A 27,416-nucleotide genomic window follows, 5' to 3' on the forward strand; every position below is an offset into this window, starting at 1 on the left:
ACCACAAGGACTCACCTCTGGTATAGCACCTTATAAAGCATATTATTTATGTTATCTTATTTCATCTTCTCAACCACCTGGAGTAAGGCAAATTGTCTATCCTTACATCCATTTTACAAATGAGAAGGGACTTGAACAGACCTGTCCAAGATGATACAGGAGTGATAAAGACAGCACTTAAAAGTAGATCTTTGATTCCTGATTAAATACACCATAACATCCCATAGGAAGCCCTGGTGACACAGTGGTTAAGTGATATGGCTGCTAACCAAAAGGTCAGCAGTTTGAATCCACCAGGCGCTCCTTGGAAACTCTATGGGGCAGTTCTACTCCGTCCTATAGGGTGGCTGTGAGTCGGAATCGACTTCATGACAACGGTTTTTTTTTTTTTTTTTTTAAACATTCTATAAGTATGAGTTAGAGCCAGGGACAGTCAGAACATCTCCACAAATGGGTAGGCTGGTAGACCATTTGCTAGTACATAATATCTGGAGTAGTAATGTTCCCTCAGAGCACAATGTAGCATCAAATTTTAAGCTCTATATAGCAATCTGAAATAGATGATAAGAAATTTTCCAAAGATACTGTGCCCTATTATCAAGTGCCTCATCCTTAGAAGCATTCAAGCAAAATATGAAGGCACCCTGTCATGAAAACTACAGAAGGGGTCATTGACTGATGGTGGGTAAGTTAGAATGATGCCGAGGTTTCACCTAGATCTAAGGGCTAGGCTCCCAGGGCACAAAATTTGAATACATCAGATGTTTTAGCAAGATCATTTGATATTAAATCATGTCTATATTTTATTATAAAACAGAAGATGAAAACGATGTGATCACAGTTTAAATGGGGAGAAAATACGTTAAGAATGAAGGAGTGACTTGTAGGAAGTTAAAATAATGAAGCTAGAATTGACTTGATTGACGACCCAACTTGGAGGCACCAAAAACCTCTTGGAGGGCAGGATTTGTACTGCTGTCACCACCTTTTCTCAAATAAGAACAGGAAGGGAGACGGAACAACAGACTCGCTAGCCCAGAGGGAATTTAGAGGTCATCTGCCATCATTTTTTTCTATGTGTGAGGGGATGGAGGCTCAGACAGGATGAGTGATTTGACTGAGGACAAACAGGGAATAAACAGAGGAAACAGGCCCCAACCCCATGCTTGCCATTCTCCAAGGCTTTTTGCTCTTTTTATTTACCTACCTGCCTAGTAGGAGCCTTGGTGGCACAGAGGCTAAGCATTTGGCTGCTAACCAAAAGGTTGGCAGTTCAAATCCACCAGCTGCTCCTTGGAAACCCTATGGGGCAGTTCTACTCTGTCCTATAGGGTAGAATTTCAGATCCACCATGATCCCACAAAGTAAGTACTATTATTCTCATTTTATAGGTGAGCAAAGTGAGGTTCACAGAAGTCAAGTCCCACAGCTGGATAAATGGTAGAACTAGACAACAAAATCTGGTTTCTTGATTTCTAGTCAAAAGCTGCCTGCTGTCTTCAGTCTTTTCTCATTCCTGAACTACACTGGTTTCCTGACACTATTTATTACAAGTATTGCTGAGGGCTCAGTAAAACATTTAAGCCGGGACTCATTTACAAATGTCACCACAAACATCCGGAATTGAAAGAAAATCTGAGCTGCTATTTATAGAACTGACAAACAGGGAAGGAGAAGGGAAAACTCTGTGGCCTCATGCCCTTGGAAGACCCTTTTAAGGTTTCATATGACTAGAAAATCAGATTAGCTACCACAGTAGAAGTCATGGTTTAAATTTCTAGGGCAAAATGAATTATGTATTTTTTTAATACTTCACTAGCTTGACTTACATAAAGCTATAATCCAATTGAGGATTCTGATAATTCTAGAAGTCCCAGGTGCAGATAGCAGACAGAGAAAGGAGAAAGATGGCTGTCCCCTCAATAACCAACAAAATTCCATACCAGGCTATTCTCCTGGACTCTGTTTCTATAAAAAAAAAGTTTCTATAGATCCAGTTAAACACATTTTGATCCTGCTCTTTGGTATATCCAGTTCATTTCTGAATGGTTTGTGAAATGAAACAAAATGATGATTCTACATATGGAAGTAGTCAGAACCACAGGACAGTGACTGTCACCATGGGTGGTTATACTCATGCAGCAAAACTAATTCCATTACCTTTTAACCTAGTAATTCTCAGAAAAGCTCTGAAGTTCCAGAGGATTTGTCCAATATGCTGTTAAATCTTTAAAATCTTCCTTAATTGTCCTTAGCTTCACTCTCCCCTTACGGGGGGAAATGAAGGCCTCAAATGGCTCTGTGTTCTTGGTATCAGAGGGTGACCAATTATCGTAAGAATAGCATTTTATTTGTAATATAACTTAAGAACAGTGCATAACAATCCTGCTGGAAAACGTCACTAATAATGAGGGGGACATGCTCAAAAATCTCTAAGGAAGAAACTGACACGTAGTAAAGATTGTATGTGTCAGGCCCTGTGCTAGGCACTTTACATAATTTCATTACTTCCTACAACTCTGAAACAGGCACAACCTTCCCTTTCTTACAGATAAGGAAACCAAGGCTTAAAAAGATGCAATAACTTAGTTGAGATACACAACCAAAGAAGGCAGCATGGCAAAGATTAGACCTCAAAAGCCTATATTCTTTCTGCCATAACCTCTAAATTGCCTGTTCCACCCCTAAAGTTCTAATATTTCTACAACGCTGCCTCTCCATTATGCCTTTTGTTCTACTACCTCAATAGCTTACTGCCTACGATAGTGATTCTGATAATTCATTCACTCTACAGGGATGCCACATCTTTATACTTGACCCTGGGGAATAATATACTATGACCCTTGCTCATAGAAAGTGGAAAAGAGAGAGGCATGGGGTACAGTGGAATATAAAAAAGGCCCCTCAACACTTCTATGGTACCAGGAAGGGCCCCAAGAGAAGGTATGCTGAGCTGATTCTCAACGAATGGATGCAAATTTGCCCCCAAGAAGTGGAGGAGGAGAAAATGGAGTGATGCAGAAAAGAGTTCAGAAGAATGGATGGCATTCCTTGCAGAGAAATGTGTAGTTATAGAGGTAGGAGAGACCCTTGTGCTCTCTGGAAAATAATACTAGTTCGGGCCAGTTATAGCATACAATTTGAGGGAAAGTGTGCACAGGTGGTGAAGTTACAGATACTATAGATCTGGCTGTCCAAAATAGTAGTCACTAACCACATGTAGCTATTTAAACTTAGTGAAAATTAAATTAAAATTGTAGCTCATCAGTCATAGTAGCCACATTTCAAATGTGCAACGAAGTTAGTGGCCATTGCATTAAGCAGTGTAAATATAGACTATTTCCATCACTACAGAAAGTTCTATTGGATGGTGCTACTATAGATACTTGGCTTTAGGTTAGCAAGTTGGGCATTCTTTCCTTGCCATAACAGTCTCAAGTCTCCAGAATTATCTAAATGGCAGCTGTGGAGGACTGTGCATGTCAACATAGTTAAGCTGGGAAATATGTGTTTCCCAGAATCGCTTTCCCGTACAGTTCTGGCTTAAAGTTGGTTAAAAAGAAGAACTTGCATGAGATTTAGAAGATAGAAATAAAGCAGCAGCCACTACTCTCCAAAGATCTTTTCATAGTCAGATATTGTGACAGACAGACAAAGAGGTACTTGAGAATTCCAGCTTGCCCTTACTCTACTCTGAATTCTGCACAACCTTGCTTGCTGACAGTGAAGAGGACTTGCAGCACTTACTGATGAAGATTAATGACAACAGCCTTCAGTATGGATTACACCTCAACATAAAGAAAACAAAAATCTCAACTGGACCTATAAGCAACATCATGAAAAACAGAAAAGATTGAGGTTGTCAAGGATTCATTTTACTTGGATCCACAATCAACAGCCATGGAAACAGCAGTCAAGAAATCAAAAGACACATTGCATTGGGAAAATCAGCTGCAAGGGATCTCTTTTTAAAGTGTTCATAAGCAAAGATGTCACCTTGAGGACTAAGGTGCACCTGACACAGGCCATGGTGTTTTCAATCGCCTCATATGCATGTGAAAGCTGAACAACGAATAAGGAAGATGAAGAAGAATTGATGCCTTTGAGTTGTGGTGTTGGCGAAGAATATTGAATATACCATGGACTGCCAAAAGAATGGACAAATCTGTCTTGGAAAACGTACAACCAGAATGCTCCTTAGAATCAAGGATAATGGGACTATGTCTCACATACTTTAGACATGTTATTAGGAGGGACCAGTTCCTGGAGAAGGACATCATGCTTGCTCAGGGAAAAAGAGGAAGACTCTCAAAGAGATGGACTGACAGAGTGGCTACAAAAATGGGTTCAAGCATAGCAACAATTGTGAGGATGGTGAGGGACCGGGCAGTGTTTCATTCTGTTGTGCATAGGTTTGCTATGAGTCAGAACCAACTTGATGGCACCCAGCAACAACAATCTGAGTTCGGCTCTTTTTCCTGGCTGCTGGCTTTACTGATCAGGGACCTCAGACCCACCATCAGATATTTGGTTGCAGACACACAGAATTAGTAGCTACATAGAGGCAGTAGCTTTATATAGATGTCTCCACAGTCATCCACTTTCCTAATTCACTTTACGACTGGGCATACCTTGCCTCTCAGATTAATGGGCTAATAATACTCTAATCCTTCAACTCTCCTTTCCAGATAGTCACTTCCCCAGCTCCTCCCACAATTACGTAAGGTCAGTGGCTCAAAGGGTTTGCTCTGGGCTACTATCTTAGGCGGAAACCTTGGTGGCATAGTGGTTAAGTGCTATGCTGCTCCTTGGAAACTCTTTAGGGCAATTCTACACTGTCCTATAGGGTTGCTATGAGTTGGAATCGACTTGATGGTAGCGGGTTTGGTTTTGGTTTACTATCTTTGGATGGGTTCTCTATACAAGCAAAACCAGTGAAGTATGTATGTGTGTGTGTATATATAACGAGAGAGAGATTTATCACAAGGAAATGGCTCATGCCATTGTAAAGGCTGGCAAATCCCAAGTCCGTGGGTTAGGCATCAGGCTGGAGGCTTCTCCTTACTCATGTAGCTGCAGGGACTGATGAACCCAAGATCTGTAGGTCACATGACAGGCTGCTGGGTCATGGTCTGTGGAGGCTGACGAATCCAACATTAGCAGGTGTGATGGATTGAGTTATGTCCCTAAAAAATATCTGTCAACTTGGCTAGGCCATTATTCCCAGTATTGCGTGACTGTCCATCATTTTGTCATCAGATGTGATTTTCCTATGTGTTGTAAATCCTGCCTCTATGATGTTAATGAGGTGAGATTAGTGACACTTATGTTAATGAGGCAGGACTCATTCTATATGATTAGGTTATGTCTTAAGTCAATCTCTTTTGAGATATAAAAGAGAGAAGCAAGCAGAAAGGCAAGGGGGCCTCACACCACCAAGAACGCAACGCTGGCAGCAGAAAACATCCTTTGGAGTCTAAATTCCTGCACTGAGAAGCTCCTAGACCAGTGAAGATAGACGACAAGGACCTCTCCCCAGAGTCAATAAACAGAAAGCCTTTCCCTGGAGCAGGCTCCCTGAATTTGGACTTCTAGCCTCCTAAACTGTGAGAGAATAAATTTTTTTTTGTTAAAGCTATCGACTTGTGGTATTTCTGTTATAGCAGCACTAGATAACTAAGACAGCCGGTAATATGACAGGCCACTAGCTCAAGTCCCAAGAACCGGAGGTCAGATAATGTTGAGCCAGATGCAGGATACAGAGCAAGCAAAAGCCAGCAAGCTTTGCCAGAACGTCCATATATATTGGATGCAGGCCACGGCCCTGAGGAAACTACCCTTAAAACCAATTGACTGATCACATCAGATCACATCACGGAAGTGATTACATTATATCACAAAATGGAGGATAACTACATTATTACATCACCGCCAAAATACATCACTACATAACTGCCAAACTATATCATTACATAACTGTCAAACCACTGAGAATCATGGCCCAGCCAAGTTAACACACAACCTTAATGATCACAGTCCACCACTTGTCAACTTGGTACCTGTGCACATCTCCTTAAAGCATACACAATCTATAAACAAAGACAATTACAAAGTCATGCTTGCACCTAACATGATACAGCTAACACGTACAACCGAAATGCACTAGCCTCGGTTACATCTTGTAAGTGAAGAAAACAAAAATCTTTGATGCACACATACAAGGAAGCCATACTCATAACAATTATAATCCTCATTTATGCAAATGGTCACACGGTCATGGCTGGTGTTTACAACTACCTTCTTCCACGACTCATTTTATATTCCCTTTGCCCTCAGCAAGCACCTCATCCGGTCATGGTTGTTTGTCTGGTGGGGTAACCCAAATCCTCACTCCTGAAGAATCTAAGACATTAGAAGTCATGTCGGAATTGAGTTGCTATAGTTTTCCACTGGCTTTAATGACAGGACATGGTAGTACTAAGATGTCCTAAGGAATCTACTATATTCCAGACATATTCTTCTTTTCCTCCATTATGTAGTAACAATCTGATTTCCCTTGGTAATCAGGATCAATCACATCAGCCAATACAGTGACTCCCTTCTTTGCCTGTTGATCCAGAGGCGTTAAGAGCCCAAAGTGGCCAGGTAGCATTTTTAACTTCCAGTTCAATAGAATCAGTGTCGTGTCTCCTGGTGGGAGCATTACTCCCTTTGGAACTAAGACCTCTAGACCCGAAGGGCATAGGGTCATGGAGACAGGAAGCAAAAATTTTGTGAGTGAGTCACTAGGGGTAATAGTGAAAGATGCCACTCCCATTTCCACCCCTTGATTCCAGGACTTATGGATCCTGGCTATGGGAGAAACAGCACCATATACTATACGCTGGTTTACAGCATCTACAGCATTTACAGCATCCTGGAGAACGCTGCCCGAACGCTGTAAGGTATTACCACTTACCTGGTGCCATAAACATGTCTTTAGAAGGCCATTCTATCATTCTACCAGGCCGGCTGATTCAGGATGACAGGAAACACGGTACGACCAGTGAATTCCATGAGCATGGGCCCACTGCCACACTTCATTTGCTGTGAAGTGAGTCTCTTGATCCAAGGTGATGCTGTGGGGGATACCATGATGTGGATAACGTATTCTGTAAGTCTACAGATGGTAGTTTTGGCAGAAGCATTGCATGCAGGGAAAGCAAATCCGTATCCAAAGTAAGTGTATATTCCATTAAGAAAAAAACACTGCCCTTTCCATGATGGAAGTAGTTCAATGTAATCAGTCTGCCACCAAGTTGCTGGTTCATTACCTCAAGGAATGGTGCCATATCGTAGACTCAGTGTTGGTCTCTGCTGCTGGCAGTTTGGGTATTCAGCAGTGACTGTAGCCAAGACAGCCTTGGGGAGTGGAAGTTCATGCTGCTGAGCCCATGAAAAACCTGTCATCACGGCCACTATCTTTATGAGCTCATTGGGCAATGAAAGCAGCAGCTGGGGAAAGAGGAAGACTGGTTTCCACAGAACGCATCATCCTATCCACTTGATTCTTAAAATTCTCCTCTGCCAAGGACACCTTTGGGTAAGCATTCACGTGAGACTCAAATAGCTTCACTTCTTTGGCCCATTCAGAGAGATATATCCACATACTTCTTCCTCATGCCCCTTGCCTCCAATTTTCCCATCATGTTACTTCCAAGTCCCTGCCAATCCAGCCAAACCATTGGCAACAGCCCACGAATCAGTATAGAATCTCAAATCTGGCCATTTCTCCTTCCAAGCAAAGTGAACAACTTAGTGCACTGCTTGAAGTTCTGCCCATTGGAAGGACTTCCCTTCACTACTGTCCTTCCAGAAAGGGGCTGTAGTGTTGCCACTGTCCACTTTTGAGTGATGCCTGCATATTTCGCAAAACCATCTATAAACCAGGCACAAGTTTTCTCTTCTTCAGTCAACTGATCATAAGGAACTCTGAATGAGGCCATAGGTGCAGACTGAGAGATGGAAGGTAATGTGACAAGAAAGGAGACCACGGGCATTTGGGCCACTTTCTCATGCAACTTACTTGTGCCTACGGGTCCTCCTCGGGCCTGATGTCATATACAACATTTTCATTTAATGATGGAGTGCTGCTGTGCATATCTGACTATAGCTCTGTGAGTCAGACAACACTCAGTTCATGAAGGGCAGGACAGGTTGCATGGTGACCTGGTGGCCCATGGTTAAGTATTCAGTCTCTATGAAGGCCCAGGAACAAGCCAGAAGCTGTTTCTCAAAAGGAGAGTAGTTATCTACAAGGCTTTACTGCAAAATTCTAAGAGTCTGGGCTGGGATTCACCAATAGGGGGCTGCCAAAGACTCCAAACAACAACTCTATCTACCACTGACACTTCAGCACCATTGCATCAGCCAGATCATATGGCACAAGTGGCAGAGCAGCATGCATGGCAGTCTGAACCTGTAGCATAGCTTTCTCTTGTTTTGGGCCCCACTCAAAACTAGCAACTTTTTGAGTTACGTAATAAATAGGCTTGAGTATCACACCCAAATGATGAATATGTTGCCTGCAAAATCCAAAGATGTCTACCTGGCATTGTTCCTCCCTTTCAGTTGTGGGAGGAGCTAGATGCGATAAATTATCTTTCACTGTGGAAGGAATATCTCAGTGTGCCTCACATCACTGGACCACCAGAGATTTCCCTGAGGTGAAAGATGCCTGAATTTTTGTTGAATTAATTTCCCACCCTCTAACATACAAATGGAAACCCTAGTGGCATAGTGGTTAAGTCCCAAGGCTGCTATCCAAAAGGTCAGCAGTTCAAATCCACCAGGCGCTCCTTGGAAACTCTATGGGGCAGTTCTACTCTGTCCTATAGGGTCACTATGAGTTGGAATAGACTTGAGAGCAACAGGTTTTTGGTTTTGGTTTAGCGCACAAATGTTTTACCAATAAATCCAGAGTCATTGACACTTTTTCTTTACTAGGTCTAATCAGCATAATGTCATCAAAGGAATGGCCAGTCTGATGCCTTGTGGAAGGGAAAGGCAATCAAGATTCCTGCAGACTAAATTATGACATAGGGTTAGAGAGTTGATATATTCTTGAGGTAGGACAATGAAGGTGTATTGCTGGCCTTGCCAGCTGAAGGCCACCTGCTTCTGGTGTTTCTTTGAAACCAGAGTCAAGAAAAAGGCATTAGCTAGATCAATAGCTGCATACCAGGTACCAGGAGACGTATTAATTTGCTTAAGCAATGAAACCACATCTGGACCAGCAGCTGCAATTGAAGACACCACCTGATTAAGTTTATGATAATCTCCTGTCATTCTCCAAGATCCATCTATTTTTTGCACAGGCCAAATAGGTGACTTGAATGGGGACGTGGTCAGAATCACCACCCCTACATTTTTTAAGTCCTTGATGGTGACAATAATCTCTGTAATCCCTTCAAGAATGCAGTATTGCTTTTGGTTTACTATTTTCCTAGGGAAGGACAGTTCTAATAGCTTCCATTTGGATTTTCCTACCATAATAGTGCTTACACCACTTCCCAGGGATCCAATGTGGGGGCTCTGCTAGTTGCTGAGCATATCTACTCCAATTACTCATTATGAAACTGGGGAAATCACTGTGAGACAAAACTGAGCTAAGACTACATTAATGACCTGACCTTCATATGCCCCTACTCTGACTGGTGTGCCACAGTGGCGCTTTGTGTCTTCTAGAATTAGTGTTAGTTCACAGCCAGTATCCAGTAATCCCCCCAAAAGTATGATTATTTTCTTTGCCCCAATGAAGAGTCACTCTCGTAAAAGGCCATCAGTCCCTTTGGAAAAAGATGAGTCCATCCCAGACTCAGGATTCAGACAGAGAGAAATCTGTAATGCTGAAGATGGCAAGACGATGAGAAGTAGTGGTAGAGAGATGGCAGCAGCAGAAGCAGCAGAACAAGGAGACCAGCAGGAGACAGTGTGGTGGCTGTGAAGCCCATGGAGCAAGAAATCTGGGTGCCTTCAGGCAAAAGGCTTCGTGGTGGAGTAGGGTGCTTCTGGACACTTGGTGGAATTAGGTTTGCCGACCCACAGACCTATAGCTGAACACCTATAGCTGGCAGAGTGGGGTGCCTCTGGGCATTTATTGGCAGAGCTAAAGAAGCTTTGTAACACTTGCCTGAGCATGGCAGAGTCTGGACCAGCCCAAGAGGACCCTCGGGGGGCCAAGGGCCAGAGAGAAGCCTGCCTGCAGCACAGCTGAGAAGAAGCTGTCCTGATCAAGAACTGTATCCTGAGTGTTCCTGAACCTGAACTCTAACCTGTTACCTCTCTAATGAAACTCATAAATTATAAGTATGATCTGTGAGTTCTGTGTGGCCATTGCAATGAATTAGGTCATTCCCAGGGACATCATGACTAAATACCCAACACTGTAGGTCCCTATGAATCAAACTATTCTAATTACTGCTTTGACTCCACTGTTCATTATGGTAACCATGCCCATCTTGTCTTTGTCAATTGAGTGCTGCCACTTGGCCCCTACCACCATGGGGTCCAATCAGCCCCATTGTAATTAGGTGTCTTAATTTAGTTAGGGCACTTTCCACTGTTAAATCTGACTTACATAAAATAGCAACCACAACAGTCTTCAGGGATGCTGGGGCTCCCATCACAAATTTGTTCCTCACCATTGTGGTAAAGGTGTGCCTTCCAGGCACTCCATGTGTGGATCTAACCTGATAAACCCACACTAACATGCCAATTTCCCTAAGCCTTTGGATATCATCTTCTACATTATACCAAGGCAGGCCTGATACTTCAACTTGATTTAGTGTAGGGCACCATGTAACCCATGTGTCAGCAAACCAACCAAATAAACTATTAGATCCTATCCTAACCTCTAGAGCTGAAACACTGAATGAAGAACCTATGCTTAGTGGGCCCATATCAATAAACTCGGACTGATCCAACTTTACGTTCCTTGCACCATTATCCTACACCCTTAATAGCCATTTACACACATATTCCCCATGTTTCTGTTTATACCTATTAGAAAAGTCAAGCAGTTCTTTTGTAGTGTAGCATACTTCTTCCTGTGTCACACTTTGTACTTTACCTTTTGGGGCTCACTGGGAATTAAGTCTAGATTCTGACGGCACTGATACTTATTAGCTGTTTGCAACCTTGAGATTATTTTACCTCAGTTTTATTGTCTTTAAAAGGGAGACTTTGACTTTACCTCATAGAGTCAATGATAGCATAAAACATTAAAATGTATGGCAAGGTTCTAACCAAGTGTGTGTCCAAAGCAGAAGCTGAATCAGCAGCAATGCTTACTCCTTTGGCTTACTAAGTTTTAGTCCTGAGCCCCTCATTTCTTAGGCATATAAACTGGAACAAACCACTGTAACCTTCTTAGACTTCTTAGACTCAGGTTTCTTACGTAACTTATGTCTTAGGTCCTGCGTAAGGAATTAATTGACACAGGACTGTAATCTAGCTAATCTTATTTAAAGACTGGGTTTTCTCAAGGATTAGGTTTTCACTGAACTCTAGAAGTGCCTTTTTTTTCCAATAGGGGAAATTTGGTCAGTTGTTGAAATTCATTTCCTCTCCCAATAATTTTTATCCCACCCTTCAAGGATCCTAATATCCCCAATGAGTTTAAGTGACCTAACTCTAGACCTTGGAGGAGACAAATTGGTGGTGTGAGTCAGAGTCTCAGTGTCCCAAAATGTATCTTTGGTAGGTTGTTGTTGCTGTGATTAGGTGCTGTTGAGTTGGTTCTGACTCGTAGCGAACCTATGCATAACAGAATGAAACACTGCCTGGTCCTTTGCCATCCTCACAATTGATGCTACTTGAATGCCTTGTTTCAGCTACTGTGTCAATCCATTTCATTGAGGGTCTTCCTCTTTTTTGCTGACCCTCTACTTTACCAAGCATGATATCCTTCTCCAGGGACTGATCCCTCCTAGTAACATGTCCACAATATGTGAGACATTGTCTCGCCACCCTTGCTTCTAAAAAGCTTTCTGATTGTACTTTCTCCAAGACAGATTTGTTCATTCTTTTGGCAGTCCATGGCATATTCAATATTCTTCACCAACACCACATTTTAAAGGCTTCTATTCTTCTTTGGTCTTCCTTATTCACTTTCCAGCTTTCACATGCATATGAGGTGATTGAAAATACCGTGGCTTGGGTCAGGCACACCTTAGTCCTCAACGTGACGTCTTTGCTTTTCAACACTTTAAAGAGGTCTTTCGCAGCAGATTTGCCCAATGCAATACTTAGTTTGATTTCTTGACCACTGCTTCCGTGGGTGTTGATTGTGGATCCAAGTAAAATGAAATCCTTGACAACCTCAATCTTTTCTCCGTTTATCATAATGTTCCTCATTGGTCCAGTTGTGCGGATTTTTGTTTTTTTTATGTTGAGGTGTAATCTATACTGAAGGCTGTTGTCTTTGATCTTCATCAGTTAAGTGCTTCAAGTCCTCTTCATTTTCAGCAAGCAAGGTTGTGTCATCTGCATAACACAGGTTGTCAATGAGTCTTCCTCTAAACCTGATGCTCTGTTCTTCATATAGTCCAGCTTCTCAGGTTATTTGCTCAGCATACAGATTGAATAGGTATGGTGAAAGGATACAACCCTGATGCACACTTCTCCTGACTTTAAATCATGCAGTATTCCCTCATTCAATTCAAACGACTGCCTCTTGATCCACGTACAGATTCCTCGTGTGCACAATTAAGTGTCCCAGAATCCCCATTCTTTGCAATGTTATCCATAATTTGTTATGATCCACATGGTTAAATGCCTTAGCGTAGTCAAGAAAACACAGGTAAACATCTTTCTGGCACTCCCTTCTTTCATCTAGGATGCATCTGACATCAGCAATGATATCCTTGGTTCCCCGTCCTCTTCTAAATTAGGTTTGAATTTCTGGCAGTTCCCTGTAGATACACTGCTACAGCTGCTTTTGAATGAGCTTCAGCAATATTTTCCTGACATGTGATATTAATGATACTGTTCTACAATTTCTGCATTCAGTTGGACCACCTTTCTTGGGAATAGGCATAAATATGAATCTCTTCCAGTCAGTAAGCCAGGTAGCTGTCTTCCAAATTTCTCGGCATAGACAAGTGAGCACTTCCAGTGCTGCATCCATCTGTTGAAACATCTCAACTGGTATTCTGTCAATTCCTGGAGCATTGTTTTTCACCAATGCCTTCAGGGCAGCTTGGGCTTCTTCCTTCACTACCATCAACTCCTGATCATATGTCACCTCCTGAAATGGTTGAACATCAACCAATTCTTTTTAGTATAGTGACTTCGTGTATTCCTTCCATCTTCATTTGATGATTCCTGCATTGTTTATTATTTTCCCTGTAGAATCCTTCAGCATTGCAGCTGGAGGCTTCATTTGTTTTCTTCAGTTCTTTCAGCTTGAGAAATGCTATGCCAGAGATTGCATGATTGAATTTTGCAAGACCAACAACTTCTTCATTGCAAATACCTTTTCTCGCCAACATAAACGACAACTATACACATGGACCTCACCAGATGGAATGCACAGGAATCAAATCAACTACAACTGCAGAAAGGGATGATGGAAAAGCTCAATACCATCAGTCAGAACAAGGCCAGGGTTCTGATCCAACTTCGGATCAGAACATTAATTACTCATATTAAAATTCAAGTTGAAACTGAAGAAAATTAGAACAAGTCCACAAGAGCCAAAGTATGACCTTGAGTATATGCACCTGTATAGAGACCATCCCATGAATAGATTTGACACATTGAACACTAATGACCAAAGACCAAATGAGTTGTGTGAAATAACATCAAAGACATCATACATGAAGAAAGCAAGAGGTCATCAAAAAGACAAAAGAGAAAGAAAAGACCTATACGGATGTCAGAATTTTTGGTAGGTGCAATTCCCTAACAGCTGAGTTACTAATATACATGAACAGGTCAGGCAGTGGCAAAAGAGGCAAAGCTAGCACCTAGTATAAGGTCTCTACACAGCAGCCTTGCCACCATGCCAATTTCAAAGCTGAACTTATATGCAGTTGCCAACAGTATACACACATATCCATATACAAATATATAGAAAACACTAGAAGAAAATCACCAGCATGTTAATACTGTTTTTCTGTGGGTGGTAGAATTATAAACGATTTGGTGTTCTTTGTTTTCTTTGAAGGTCTCCATGTCTTCCGTGGGAACATGTTATTTTACAATCGTAAACCATTATATATTTCTAGTAAAATATGCATTTTGCTTGGGTACACAGTAATTGATACACAAATGAAAAGTTTATTTCTTCAGAATTTAGAAATCAAAATACTGGGCTTAAATTCTAGCTCTGTAACATTCTAGCTATGTAACTTCAGGGAAGTTTTTTAGCCTGTGAGCATTTCGTCTCTGTGAATAGAATCTAATAATGTCTAACTCATATGGTTGTTGTGAAGATTAAATGCAACCACGTAAGCAAAGTTTTTATAACAGAGTTTGACACATAGTAGGCACTCAACAAATGGTGGTGCTGTCACACATAGTAAATTGAGGTAGTAGTCATTGTTGTGATAATATTACTGCGGTAGTAGTAGTACTAACTGAAAGGTAAAATAGCAATAAAAGTAACAAAAATAATGCTAAAGTAAGAATGAATATTAGTGATCAGGCAGGACAATTACATCACTTGATTAAGAAATTGAGGTCCAGACGGGAGTTCATACCTCCCCACGATTGCACAGCTCAGTGAAAGAAATCTCTTCTCATTACCAATCCTTATATCTAAAAGAACCTAGATTGCAGAGAATGCTGATTTAGAACAGCTGATATGTTTTAGCACCCTCATTGTTAGATGAGCAAGACACAGTCTTGCCCCTGACAGAGCTCGCACTCTATCAGAGAAACAGAATTTTTATGGAAATATGGAAAAGTGTAGTGGGAACATAGAGAAGCAAGTACTAGCCCTGGCTGGCTGGAGGCAGGGGACAGAGAAGATTCACAGACGTGATCTCTGAGCCATGTCTCAAAGGAGCAAAAGTATTTTGGTAGGAAATGAAGAAGGAAAGGGGCATTAAGTGCATAGACCTGCGTGTGAGTGAGGGTCTAAAGGCTTGAGAGTCCATGAAATTATTAGTACACAAGGAGAAGTCTGATGTGGATATACCAAGGACAGGAGATTCATTTACTCAACCACGCAAAACCATAAATATTTGTTGAACACTTCTCTATGGCAGGCAATGGTGCCAAGCTGAACAGGTGGTATGTGAAGGACTCTGAATGCCAAGCCAAAGAACTGGGACTTTATCCTACAGACAATAAAAGCCATAGTGGTTTTTTAAGACAAGGAGGAATGAGATCAAATCTTCTGCCTCCCCGCACTTTTTTTTTTTTTTAATCTGATTATGCTTCTGCTGACTAGACTGTTTCCCCTGGGTAAAACCTAGATATTGGGGATCAGAAGTGCCACTGACATTAAAACAAAAAGTTCTCTAAGAGCTACAGCTGAGAATACAGCAGACCTTTGTAGAGAATTTCATTTTTTCTGGTGCTGTGGCAGCAGGAAAGTATCAAGCCTTCCCCACTGATTTTCCGGTGGCAGCAGCAAAACTACACTTTGAGGAGAATGACCTCTGGGTTGATTAAGATTTGAAAAATGTTGAATTTATGCCATAAATTCTGGCTCAAGCTGAAGAGGTGCTAATGTGATTGGAACTCGTGCAGTAACTGTCAGAGGCAAGAGATTGATCTGAAATTCATGTTCAACAATCCTGCTTTACCCACTGGGACAAACCTACTTGTTAAAAGTGGGCAGTTTAAGAAACACCAGACCAGCCTGATCCCACCCACCACTGTTGCTGTTTCATATCCCAGGCACATCACAAGCGGTTAATATTTTATCACTTAAATGAGATGCAAACACTTCTCTCCTTTACGAGAGAGAAAAAACCTGAAGACTGTATTGAAATTTTTTTAAATTGAGAATTTCCACGGCAAAGCTATATTTGGTACAAGTAATTCAATGTATGTCAGCCTAACCTTCTCTCTGCTCCTGTGTTTTGTTTCAGAGATAAGTTTGCCTGGGCAGGGAGGATGGGCTGAATCAATGAGCAGCTTCATTTATATCTGCAAACTCTGCTTTTCAATCCCCAGACGATCCTGGACTCACAGCACAGAAAATCGAGTATTTATTGTCGTTCTGGTCTCTCTACCTAACGCTTTGCTTCAAAAAGAATGAAACTTCCTAAATCCTAAAAGAAAAATTAATCTAAATCCTCCATCTTCCCCCCTACCCCCCACCCCCAAATAGGGCTTCTGTTCTAGAGTACAAGGGAATATGCCAGGCACAACTAGCCCCTTAAGCCCAGTCATAATAAGATGCATTGTTATTACAGAGGTGCTGATTGGCATGACTTTAATCCACCTCCTGTGGTACAGAAGGCTATCTGTTTTCATATGTATGCACTGAGATAGCACACACATTAAGAGGCCTGCTCAACAACTAACTGAAAGGTTGGCAGTTCACACCTACTCAGAAGCACCTCAAAAGAAAGGCCTTGCCATCTGTTTCCAAAAGGTCGTAGCCTTGAGAACCCTATGGAGTATAGTTCTACTTTGAACACAGGGAGTCACCGTGAGTCAGAATCAACTTGATGGCAACAGGTTCCTTTGCTTTTTTTTTTTTTTTTTAATATGAATTGATCATTTATTAGGTGCCAGGCTCTAGATGGCCTTTAAGAAGCCACCATGGTACCTGGGGCTACCTTAATGAGGACACTTATATATTATAATGCAACTGTTTAGGTACAGGCATCACCCTGAAGAAAAAAAGATTGGTCTTTTTTTTTTTTTTTTTGAATAATTATATTCCCAGTAATTGGTTTAATACCTGGAATGTGGTAGGTATTCAGTAACCACTGATGAATGAAAGAATGCCTGAATGTGACTGAGAGAAGTACAGGGAGAAGGGGAGTAGAGAAAAAACGAGGAATGAAGAAGTGAGCAGAGAAAAGAACAGGTATGGCATATAGGTTGGGCGCTGTATGGCATATATGGTTCCAGCTCATTGCGACCCTGTGTGACAGAGTAGGACGGTTCCATAGGCTTTTCTGGGCTATAATCTTTATGGAGGGAGATCACCAGGTCTCTTCTTCCACAGAACCACTGGATGGGTTCGAACTGCCAACCTTTGGTTAGCAGCAGAGAGATTAGCCATTGCGCCACCAGGGCTGCTCATATATACATTGGAAGTAGTGTTAAAATGATGCTAATATTAGTACCAGTTCCCCCCACCCCAAGTATAATCAGATGAAACGGTGCACACCCTCCTTGACTGGAAAAATGAAAGAAAGCACTTTGTCTGTTCTCCCCCATCTTACCAGGGACTTGACAATCCAGTCTCCACTACAGACTGTCCATTAACCAGAAAACCGGACATCTGCCACTCTGCTGCACCAGAGCTACTTTTTGAGGAGCTATTGTTCTTCCATCATGAATTCCACCCACCTTCCCCTATTCTTTCAGAGATTTAACTTCCAGAAAAGAATAAGGAAAGAAGACAGGGCATCTTGGAACGTGTGTGCCTCACACTTACTAAGGCACGGAAAAGGTACCAGGCATAGGGAACCATGCAAACAGGAAATTATAGTATTCCACGTAGTGTACACTGCACATCTAAGTACCAGAGAATCGAGAAACTAAGGTAAGGGTGTGTCTTGGTCATCTAGTGCTGTTGTAACAGAAATACCACAGTTGGATGGCTTTAACAAAAAGAAATTTATTCTCTCACAATCCCAAATTCAGGGAGCCGGTTCCAGAAGGCGGCTTTCTCTTTCTGTCAGCTCTGAAGGAAGGTCCTTGTGATGGATCAGTCTTTCCCTGGTTTGGGAGCATCTGAGCACAGGAACCTCAGGTCCAAAGAACTCACTCTGCTCCTGGCACTGCTTTCTTGGCGGTATGAGGTTCCCACATGTCTCTGCTCGCTTCTCTCTTTTATATCTCAAAAGAGTTTGGCTTAAGACATTATCTAATCTTGTAGACCTCATCAATATAACTGCCGCTAATCCATCTTATTACATCATAGTGATAGGATTTACAACATGTAGGGAAGTCACATCAGAAGATAAAATGGTAGACAATCATACCATCATACAAGGGAATTATGACCTAGCCAAGTTGCAAGATATTTTGGGGGGTCACAATTCAATCCATGACAGGGTGTATATATAAGTGTGTATGTGTGTAAATGTATAAGTGTATGTGTGTGTGTATGCTTTGGAACTAGCGGGAGAAATGAAATGATCTGATGCCACTTTATATATAGCAGAGCTGAAAAAGAGGTGATTCTTCTAAACCCTGGGAATTAGGGTGGGAAATGGGCAACCTTACTTTTAATAGCAAAAAATGAAAAATACACCCAATGACATTAAATAATAATACATTCATATGTTTGAATATTTTGTACTCTGAGAGTATTTAAGTGTAAAAATGCTCAAAATAATTATATTCTTATGACAAAAGAAGTATATAAAGCTATATTGTAAAATTTCAATTTTTTTCATGTAAATCACTTCCTTCTCCCTCTCTATTTCTTCAACATTGGAAAAATAAAAATTTGAATTTATGTCATAGAAAGCCCCAGCCATTTCCTCTTTCTGTTGCAGCCTTCTCTGCCTCAAAGCTCCTGACACAAGGTCAGTCTTCAATAATTCACTGAATGAATGAATGAGACAATGAATAAATGCAGGCATTCTCTAGGCCTCTTGAGAGGAAGAGAACTCAATATGCATTGGCTGCTGTCAAAGGTTGCACCTCTTCAAGAAAGTGGTCCTTCTCTGGGTCAGTTCATAGTGACTCAGTCGCTACGAGTTGGAATCGACTTGACAGCAATGTTTTTTTTTTTTTTCTGGGTTAGTTCTTTCCCATCTGACCAAGATACCATGGAGAGGCCACTGGACAGGAACCATGGAAATGGGTGTGGAGTATGCATTTTATGTGGTGTGTGAGAGAGAGGTGCTCTCTCCAATCATCTCCCCCCTCAGAACTTAGAGGCCAGAAACTCACAGAAGTCAGACCCTGTGTGTTTGCAAGACCCTTCTTCACTGTGCCAGAGCCTTCTTTAATAACAAAATAACTCATCGTAAGAGTAGAAACCCAATAAATGCTACTTCACTGCCTCTTAATGAATGAAAGTTCCAAACTGCTTTGGTATAATTTCAGCTTCTCCCACAGCAGGACAGAAATATTCCAAACTCCCAAACCAAAGATCATTCCACTCTGATATATTCAAACTCAAGTTGTCAAAGGCTAGGTCTGAAAGAAACGGAGGTAGGAGCAGGAAGAAGACTGACAAAACTATGACAGCACTTTCTTTCTGCAACTAGGACAACAGTTCTGTGATATGTAAAATCTTCTACAGATAGAGGTGTGAGTCTCTGAGTGCTAAGATGCAGGGACCTGGTCTAGGTGTGCCTGGACTCCTCAGCAGGCCTCTCTATAATTCTTGTTGAAACCAAACCTGCCTGAATCTCTTATATATGCACTATATGGACCATAGGCACAGATGCAACTGTCCCACATGCAAGGAGGGCAAAGCTGGCAGAGCCCCCGGATAGGGCAATGTTGTGCTCAGTCGGCTGTATTCCCAAGCACGATGAGGAACCCATACGCAGCAATCTATTTTCGGTTCCTGCTCACACGGAAGACAATATGTTCTTAACTTTTTTCCCATGACATTGCCGTCTATAAGTTTTTTTTTAAAAAGCCACAGTTTGGCCCAGCATAAGTATAAAGTTCTGGAATTTCTCTGGCCTAGGTGTTTCAGGGCACACGGGCCAAATATGAGGTGAGGAGTTGGGAGGAACACTTTCTTTGTGCCAACGTTTGTGCTAGATATTATACATACATTGCTCCTTTTAATGGCTCTGTTCTGTGAGTTGGGTAACACTATCAAGTGAATAGAAGAGCTAGGTCTTGAACACAGCTAAGACTGCTCATGCTGTTTCCTCTGTATCAGTTGCTGCCATCAATTGGTCAGAATGCAAAATATTCTCAGAATCCTAAGGAACCTATTTGGGCAGCGGGAAAAGTCAGTTCAGCTGAGTTCTAGCTCTCTTGCTTTTCTATTCTTTTCACAAGCTGTATAATCTTAATAAACCTCTTCCTTTTCCTGGATCTACTTGACCTTATTTAAAATGTGAACGAATTCCCTGAGTAGTACAAATTTATTAATGCACTTGACTGCAAACCAAAAGGTTGGCAGTTTGAGTCCAACCAAAGGCACCTAGGAAGAAAGGCTTGGCAATCTACTTTGAAAAATCATCCATCAAATACCCTGTGGAGCAGAGTTCACCTCTGACACACATGGGATCGCCATGAGTAGGAATCAACTTGACAGCAACGGGTCTGGTCTAGAATGTGAATTGGACTAAGTAATTTCTAAGATCCCTAATACCTCTGGCAGGGTAGGATACCTCAGATTTTATGATGATGATGAGGGGGCAGATGATAACAACTAGGATGATGATATTCACTGTATTTATTGAATGCATGTTATATGCCAGACATTGTACAAAGGGTGTTATGAGTTAGATGAGGAAAAGTAAAAAGAAGCATTTAAGGCAGCTGGCAGAGTATGTGTCAAGGGCAGGGGTAGTAACAGGGCCTCTTAAGTAACTGACAAATATGAAAATTAGAAAGTTAGTTCTCTATCTTATAGAAAACTAGGAGTCACTGGCGAGTTTGAGCAGGACACTGATAAAACCAAATTTGCTTCTTAGAAAGATCATGTTGGCTATTCCATGGAAGACAGAGAAGCAAGTAATTTGAAGCAGAAATGATGGTGGCCTGAATGAGAGTAATGGCAGTGGGGGAGTGGGAAACTAATCAAAGAAATACCATAGTTGCAATATATAATTGTCGTTAGCTGTTGCAATAGTAAATTACATTTGTAAAGTACCTCATACAGAATTTTTCTAGGCCCACCAACTCCTCTAGTTCATCAATTCATGCATTTATTGTGTTTATTAGGCACTACTATGTGGTAGGTGTTTTTTATTTTTCCAAAATAACCAGTACTAGTGAGATCAAATAAATGCCTTTAACTACTCACACTAACACCCAATCATGCTAGAAGTTTTCCCACCATTAGGCTTTAATTCCCATCACATTCTCTGCAAGGAACAACCTTTCTGTCCTCTCCACTGGCCAGCAGATGTTTGGAAACATGGGCTTGGAATTCACAAGAATATCCAGGAATGAAATCATAGATTCACTAGCTGAACTGACTTTTCCCACTGCCCAAATAGGCTTCTTAGGATTCTGAGAATATTTTGCCTTCTGTCCAACTGATGGCAGCAATTGATACAGAGGGAACAGCATGATCAGTTTTAAAGCCAAAACCCACTGCTGTCGAGTCGACTCCAACTTATAGCGACCCTATAGGAGAGAGTAGAACTGCCTGAGTTTCCAAGGAGCACCTGGCGGATTTGAACTGCTGACCTCTTGGTTAGCAGCCATAGCACTCAACCACTATGCCACCAGGGTTTCCATGATCAGTTTTAGCTGTATAGTATAATACTTAATAGTATTACCCAAATCACAGAGCTCTTAAAAGGAACAATGTATGTATACTATCCAGCACAAACATTGGCACAAAGAAAGTGTTCCTCCCAGTCCTCACCTCATATTTGGTCCGTGTGCCCTGAGATACATAAATTTGTATATGGTAGTTGAAGTCAAAGGAATTAATGAGTGTAAAATGAGAAGAGCAGAGAGATCATGTGAAAAAATTTGGATAGAACCCTAGGGAATTCCAACACTTAGGGTCCACAAGTGAAAAGTAACCTAAGAAGGGAAACGGGAAGGAATAATCAAAACCAAACCCAGTGCCATCAAGTCGATTCTGACTCATAGCGACCCTATAGATGGTGGCATAACAGGCAAGATAAGAACAAAGAGAGGGAAGAGAAGTGATCGATAATGTCAAATGCTGGAGGTCATGTGGGATGACATTTTAAAAGAGGTTTTAGGGTTTATCAGAGAAGCAATTCCAATAGAGTGGTGGAGGCAGAAGCCAAATTACAGTACACTGAAGACTGAATGTAAAATGAGGAAGTAGAAGCAGTGTATGCATACAACTCTATCAAGAAGTTCGGCCATGCAGTTACACGACTTGATAGTGTCATTCCTTACCTTCTCACTGAGTGATTATAATTCGGTGAAGTAAAAACAAGTAAAAACACATAAGTACCCAGAATAGAGCCTAGCACTGAGTAGGTGCTTGATACTTCGTATATGTACACATTCAACATTTATTTAACAAATATTTATTGAGTATTCACTAAGTTCCAGGCACTGTGCTTGGCACTGAAGGTACAATCAGTAAAAACAAATATGGCTTTGACTTCAAGATATTTATGGTCTATTGTGTATATAAGGTGTCTTGGTGTCACAGTGGTTAAGCGCTTGGCTGCTAACTGAAATATCTGAGGTTTGAACCCAGCCGTTTTGTGGGACAACGATGTGGCAGCCTGCTTCCATAAAGATTTACAGCCCTGGAAACCCTATAGGGCAGCTCTACTCTGTCCTATAACATCTAAATGAGTCAGAATCAACTCGATGGCAAAGGGATCATTTTTTTGGTTAGTGTGTATATGTGTATATGTGTGCGGGAAAAGGCATTAGGCAAATAATCAGATAAACAAAATTGAGATTGCAATAGAAAGTAATTCAAATTAATTGTATATGAATATGGACGAGCAGGGTCCCTCCTGGCAAGGACTGGGTAGGCATGATGCAAGCAGTCAATGCCTTTTCCTAGATCTCAGATTTTGATTCTGAGGGTGAAGACCAAGTTGCAGAGAAGAAAAAGCACAGTGGGAGCTCTCCATGGTGCTGACCTGGGCTTGTGAATGTCTTTACTTCCTGTTAGAGAACCTGGTTTGCCATTCATTGAATCTTGCCAGATGCAGCTCAGATTCCGTAATCCTGCTGATCTCTGCCTGCCTGCAACCACAATAATTCCAGTGTGCTTGATTTATCCCAGACCTCAGTAAAATCATTCGTGAAAAATGCAACGGTGGCATTATGGGGTAATAAAAGGAATGCTGACTTTGGAGTCAGGGAAACCTAACCTTAAGTCCTGGCTCTTTCCCTTTCTAGATGTGTGGTCTGAAGCAAGTCACATTATCTCTTTGAATTTCAGATTCCTCATCTATAAATGGGGAGGATAACTCACGTCAGATTAGTTGACAGGGTTGTTGAGGACTGTGGTCCTCAAAATAAAAATACGATCACAGAATCAGAATCTCTTTATTAAGAAGAGTCATAAAGGCCTTCTGATCCAATCACAATGTGTGCAAAAGCACCTTGGAAAATACAATGTGTAATAAACTATGAAGAAATTATCCCTAATGTCCTACACATTCTCTTTTAAATTGAAATATGTGTGTGTATGTGTACAGACACATATTCATACATATAAACCCAGAGAGTGTAGCACTTTATTAAACTTACATTATAAGAAGGATATACATTTCAATTATCAACTTTATGGGCTGCTGAATAAATGGAAAAAATGTGAGAAAATAAAAATTGCACCATTCACTTTATTTACTCTGATAAAATTTGTATTGTTAATCATGCTTCTACGATACGAGCAAATGGGCCATGCTTTAGTTTGTAAAATTAAAAAAAAAATCATCAACAATATGCATGCTAGCTTCTTAAACATTTTTGAAGTGACATTATTTGGAGTGGGGATGATGGACATGGATTCTGAGAGACAATCACTACATCTGCCAATCAGTATGCTGTGAAGATGTGCCTATACTGTTTAAAACTTATTTGATCAAAGAAATATGATGAAGCAATCTATGACAAAGTTAATATTCCAGTGTCTGTGGATGTGAAGGTCTGAATGCCATTTCTATAAGAGCAAGCATATTATAAAGCTATGAAGAACAGACATGTTGTCAGGAGGGGTCAGTAAATGGAGACGAACACCATGCTTAGTAAAGTACAGGGTCAGAAGAAAAGAGGAAGATCCTCAATGAGATGGATTGACACAGTGGCTGCAACAATGGGCTCAAGCATAACAATGACCGTAAGGATGGTGCAGGACCGGGCAGTGTTTCATTCTATGGTACACAGGGTCGCTATGAGTCAGAACTGACTCGACGGCACCTAACAACAAAACAACATGAAGAATGGTGGGAAACAGCACTAGTTCTGAATACACTAAGCCTAGGTTCACACAACTATCACTTTTGGGGCGGGGGATTTTACCATAATTTATTGATAAACAGTGGTCCAGCGAATATCCTCATAGCAGAGTTTTTGGGTATATGCTAAATCACTGCATTAGAATGTATTCCTAGAAGTGAGATTGTGATTCAAATGGCTTTTTCTTTTTTTAATTGTGCTTTAGGTGAAAGTCTACAGCTCAATTTCTCATTCAAAAATTTATACACATATTGTTTTGTGACATTAGTTGCAATCCCCACAATGTGACAGCACACTCTCCCTTTCCACCCTGGGTTCCCTGTGTCCATTCGACCAGTTCCTGTCCCTTCCAGCCTTCTCATCATACTTTTGGACAGGAGCTGCCCATTTGGTCTTGTATATCTGATTGAACTAAGAAGCACATTCCTCATGTGTATTGTGTTCTGCTCCATAGTCCTGTCCAAAGAGTGGGCTTCAGGAATGGTTTCATTTATGAGTTAACAGTGCATACAAGGGCCATAGTTTTGGGGGTTCCTCCAGCCTCTATCATATCATTATATCTGGTCTTTTTACATGAACCCGAGTTCTGTTCTATATATTTTTTTTACTCTATCAGGGACTCTCTGTTGTGCTCCCTGTTAGGGTGGTCATTGGTGGTAGCAGGCACCATCTAGTTCTTCCCTATCACTTTCTTAGCTTCCCTGTACCTCAGATTCCTAATCTGTACAATGAGGATGATAATAATAGTACATACTTCATAGGTTATTGTGAGGATTACAAGCACATCCTCAGTGCCTGGCATATAGCAAGCACTTAGCTAATGATAGTTGTTATTTTTATTTTGAGGGAGTACTAAATGGTAGCTATAGGGATGATGACATTGTTAGAGTTCATTTGTGTCTTAGCCATCATCTAATGCTAGATCAAATGCATCATTTTTTAGATGCGGAAACAGAGGCCTAGACAGAAGGAATGATTTATCTGAGGTCATATAGAAAGTTAATGGCAAGTCTGGGATCAAAGCCCAGGCCTCTTGATTCCCACTTCTGTGTTCTCTCCTACCTCCTTACTAGCCCAAAGACTCTGTCTCTTTCCCTATGCTCTGACATATGTTACATTATGGACATGATTAGAGTCATTTTTGCTTGTCTTATCACTCCTGCTACATTGCGAGGGCCTTAATGGAATGATTGCATCCTACTTATATTAGGAGACATAGCACCTAGCAGAGTTGTACAAAAATAAAGATTAATTGATTGATTTTTCATTGAATATGAAAAAGGTGAAATAGCAGGCATAATCATGAGTTAATACCTGGAATCAGCTTTAATAATATGTTACTTCTAGAGGTTTATTAGTTGGAGACTACCCTAGAATAAAAAAAAAATTATTAAACTTGATGTCAGAAAATCCAGGTTCTAGCTTGAATTAATAGCCAGGTGGTCTTGAGTACCACTCTAATTTAGGGAGGATAAGGAAAGTTTGAGATAAAACTAGAAAAATAGATTATAAAGAGGCTTGAGAGGCTAAAGAATCTGAACTTTATGCTTAAAGCAAAAGAGAGTGAGAGATGGATTTTAAGGAGGTTAATGACATGATCTGGGCAGTGTTTTAGAAATATCACTCAGACAACTGTTAAGAGTGAATTAGAGGGAGAAACCCTAAAGGTCAGTGAAATTGCTTCTTTATAGCAGATTAAAATATGCAGGCTTAGAAAAAGAAGTTAAGCAAAAGTAATTTTCTCAAGGTCAGCAATAGAACCAAGATTCAAAATCAGGTCACAGGATGCCAAAACTTGTGTCTTTCTACCAAACCATAAAAACTCTCAGATAAAGGGACTTAGAGGACATGTGGAAACCAGGGGATTGCATACAGCAACATTCGGCATACCCTTGCCTTTGGGGAATATGCCATCTGGTTAAAACAAATTATGTTTACACTTAAACTCCAGGGGTCAAGGTCAAAAATATCAACTTTCCAATAAGATAAAACTAGACTATATGAATAGAGTCTTTGGTAAAGGCATAACAAATGATTTACAGATAATTTCCAAAAGAATTATCACATTTCATTGTGCTTACATACTAACCAAATTAAAAATTAAAAGTTGATCCAGAAAACTTATTTATATGTGCGGTTATATAAAATGATACACTGTATATACATGTATATGTATATATATATACACTTACACACACACACATGTGTATACCTGTAGTTAAATTAGATGCAAATTTATTCCCAGATGCTTCAATTTCAAAAAGCAACAGTGCTCTGGTGGAAAATTCTAAATTTAAAATCAGTAACCTTCCACTTCTTACCAACTGTATGATTTGCAGACTACTCTTCATATATCAAAGCCTCTATTTTCTCATTCATAAAATGGGGATAATTATGAGGTCGTTGTGGAGATCATATGAGAAGAGACATCATATGTGAGCATGCTTTGTAAACAACCTTAGATAAATGTACTGAAGTAATGTTTAAAATCCTGGGTTCTGACGTAGGGCTCAGTCCTAGTTCGGGTTGTCTTGTTGTTGTTGTTAGGTGCCATCAAGTTGATTCTGACTCACAGCGACCCTGTGCACAACAGAACGAAACACTGCCCGGTCCTGGGCCATCCTTACAATCGTTGTAATGCTTGAGCTCATTGTTGCAGCTACTGTCAATCCACCTCGTTGAGGGTCTTCCTCTTTTCCCCTGACCCAGTACTCTGCCAAGCATGATGTCCTTCTCCAGGGACTGATCCCTCCTGACAACATGTCCAAAGTATGTAAGATGCAGTCTCGCCATCCTTGCCTCTAAGGAGCATTCTGGTTGTACTTCTTCCAAGACAGATTTGTTCGTTCTTTTGGCAGTCCGTGGCATATTCAATATTCTTCGCCAACACCACAATTCAAAGGCGTCAACTCTTCTCAGTCTTCCTTATTCATTGTCCAGCTTTCACATGCATATGACGTGATTGAAAATACCATGGCTTGGGTCAGGTGCACCTTAGCCTTCAGGGTAACACCTTTGCTCTTCAACACTTTGAAGAGGTCCTTTGCAGCAGATTTGCCCAATGCAATGCGTCTTTTGATTTTCTGACTGCTTCTTCCATGGCTGTTGATTGTGGATCCAAGTAAAATGAAATCCTTGACAACTTCAGTCTTTTCTCTGTTATCATGACGTTCCTC

Source organism: Elephas maximus, chromosome 3, assembly GCF_024166365.1.
Source record: "Elephas maximus indicus isolate mEleMax1 chromosome 3, mEleMax1 primary haplotype, whole genome shotgun sequence".
Lineage (NCBI taxonomy): Eukaryota > Metazoa > Chordata > Mammalia > Proboscidea > Elephantidae > Elephas > Elephas maximus.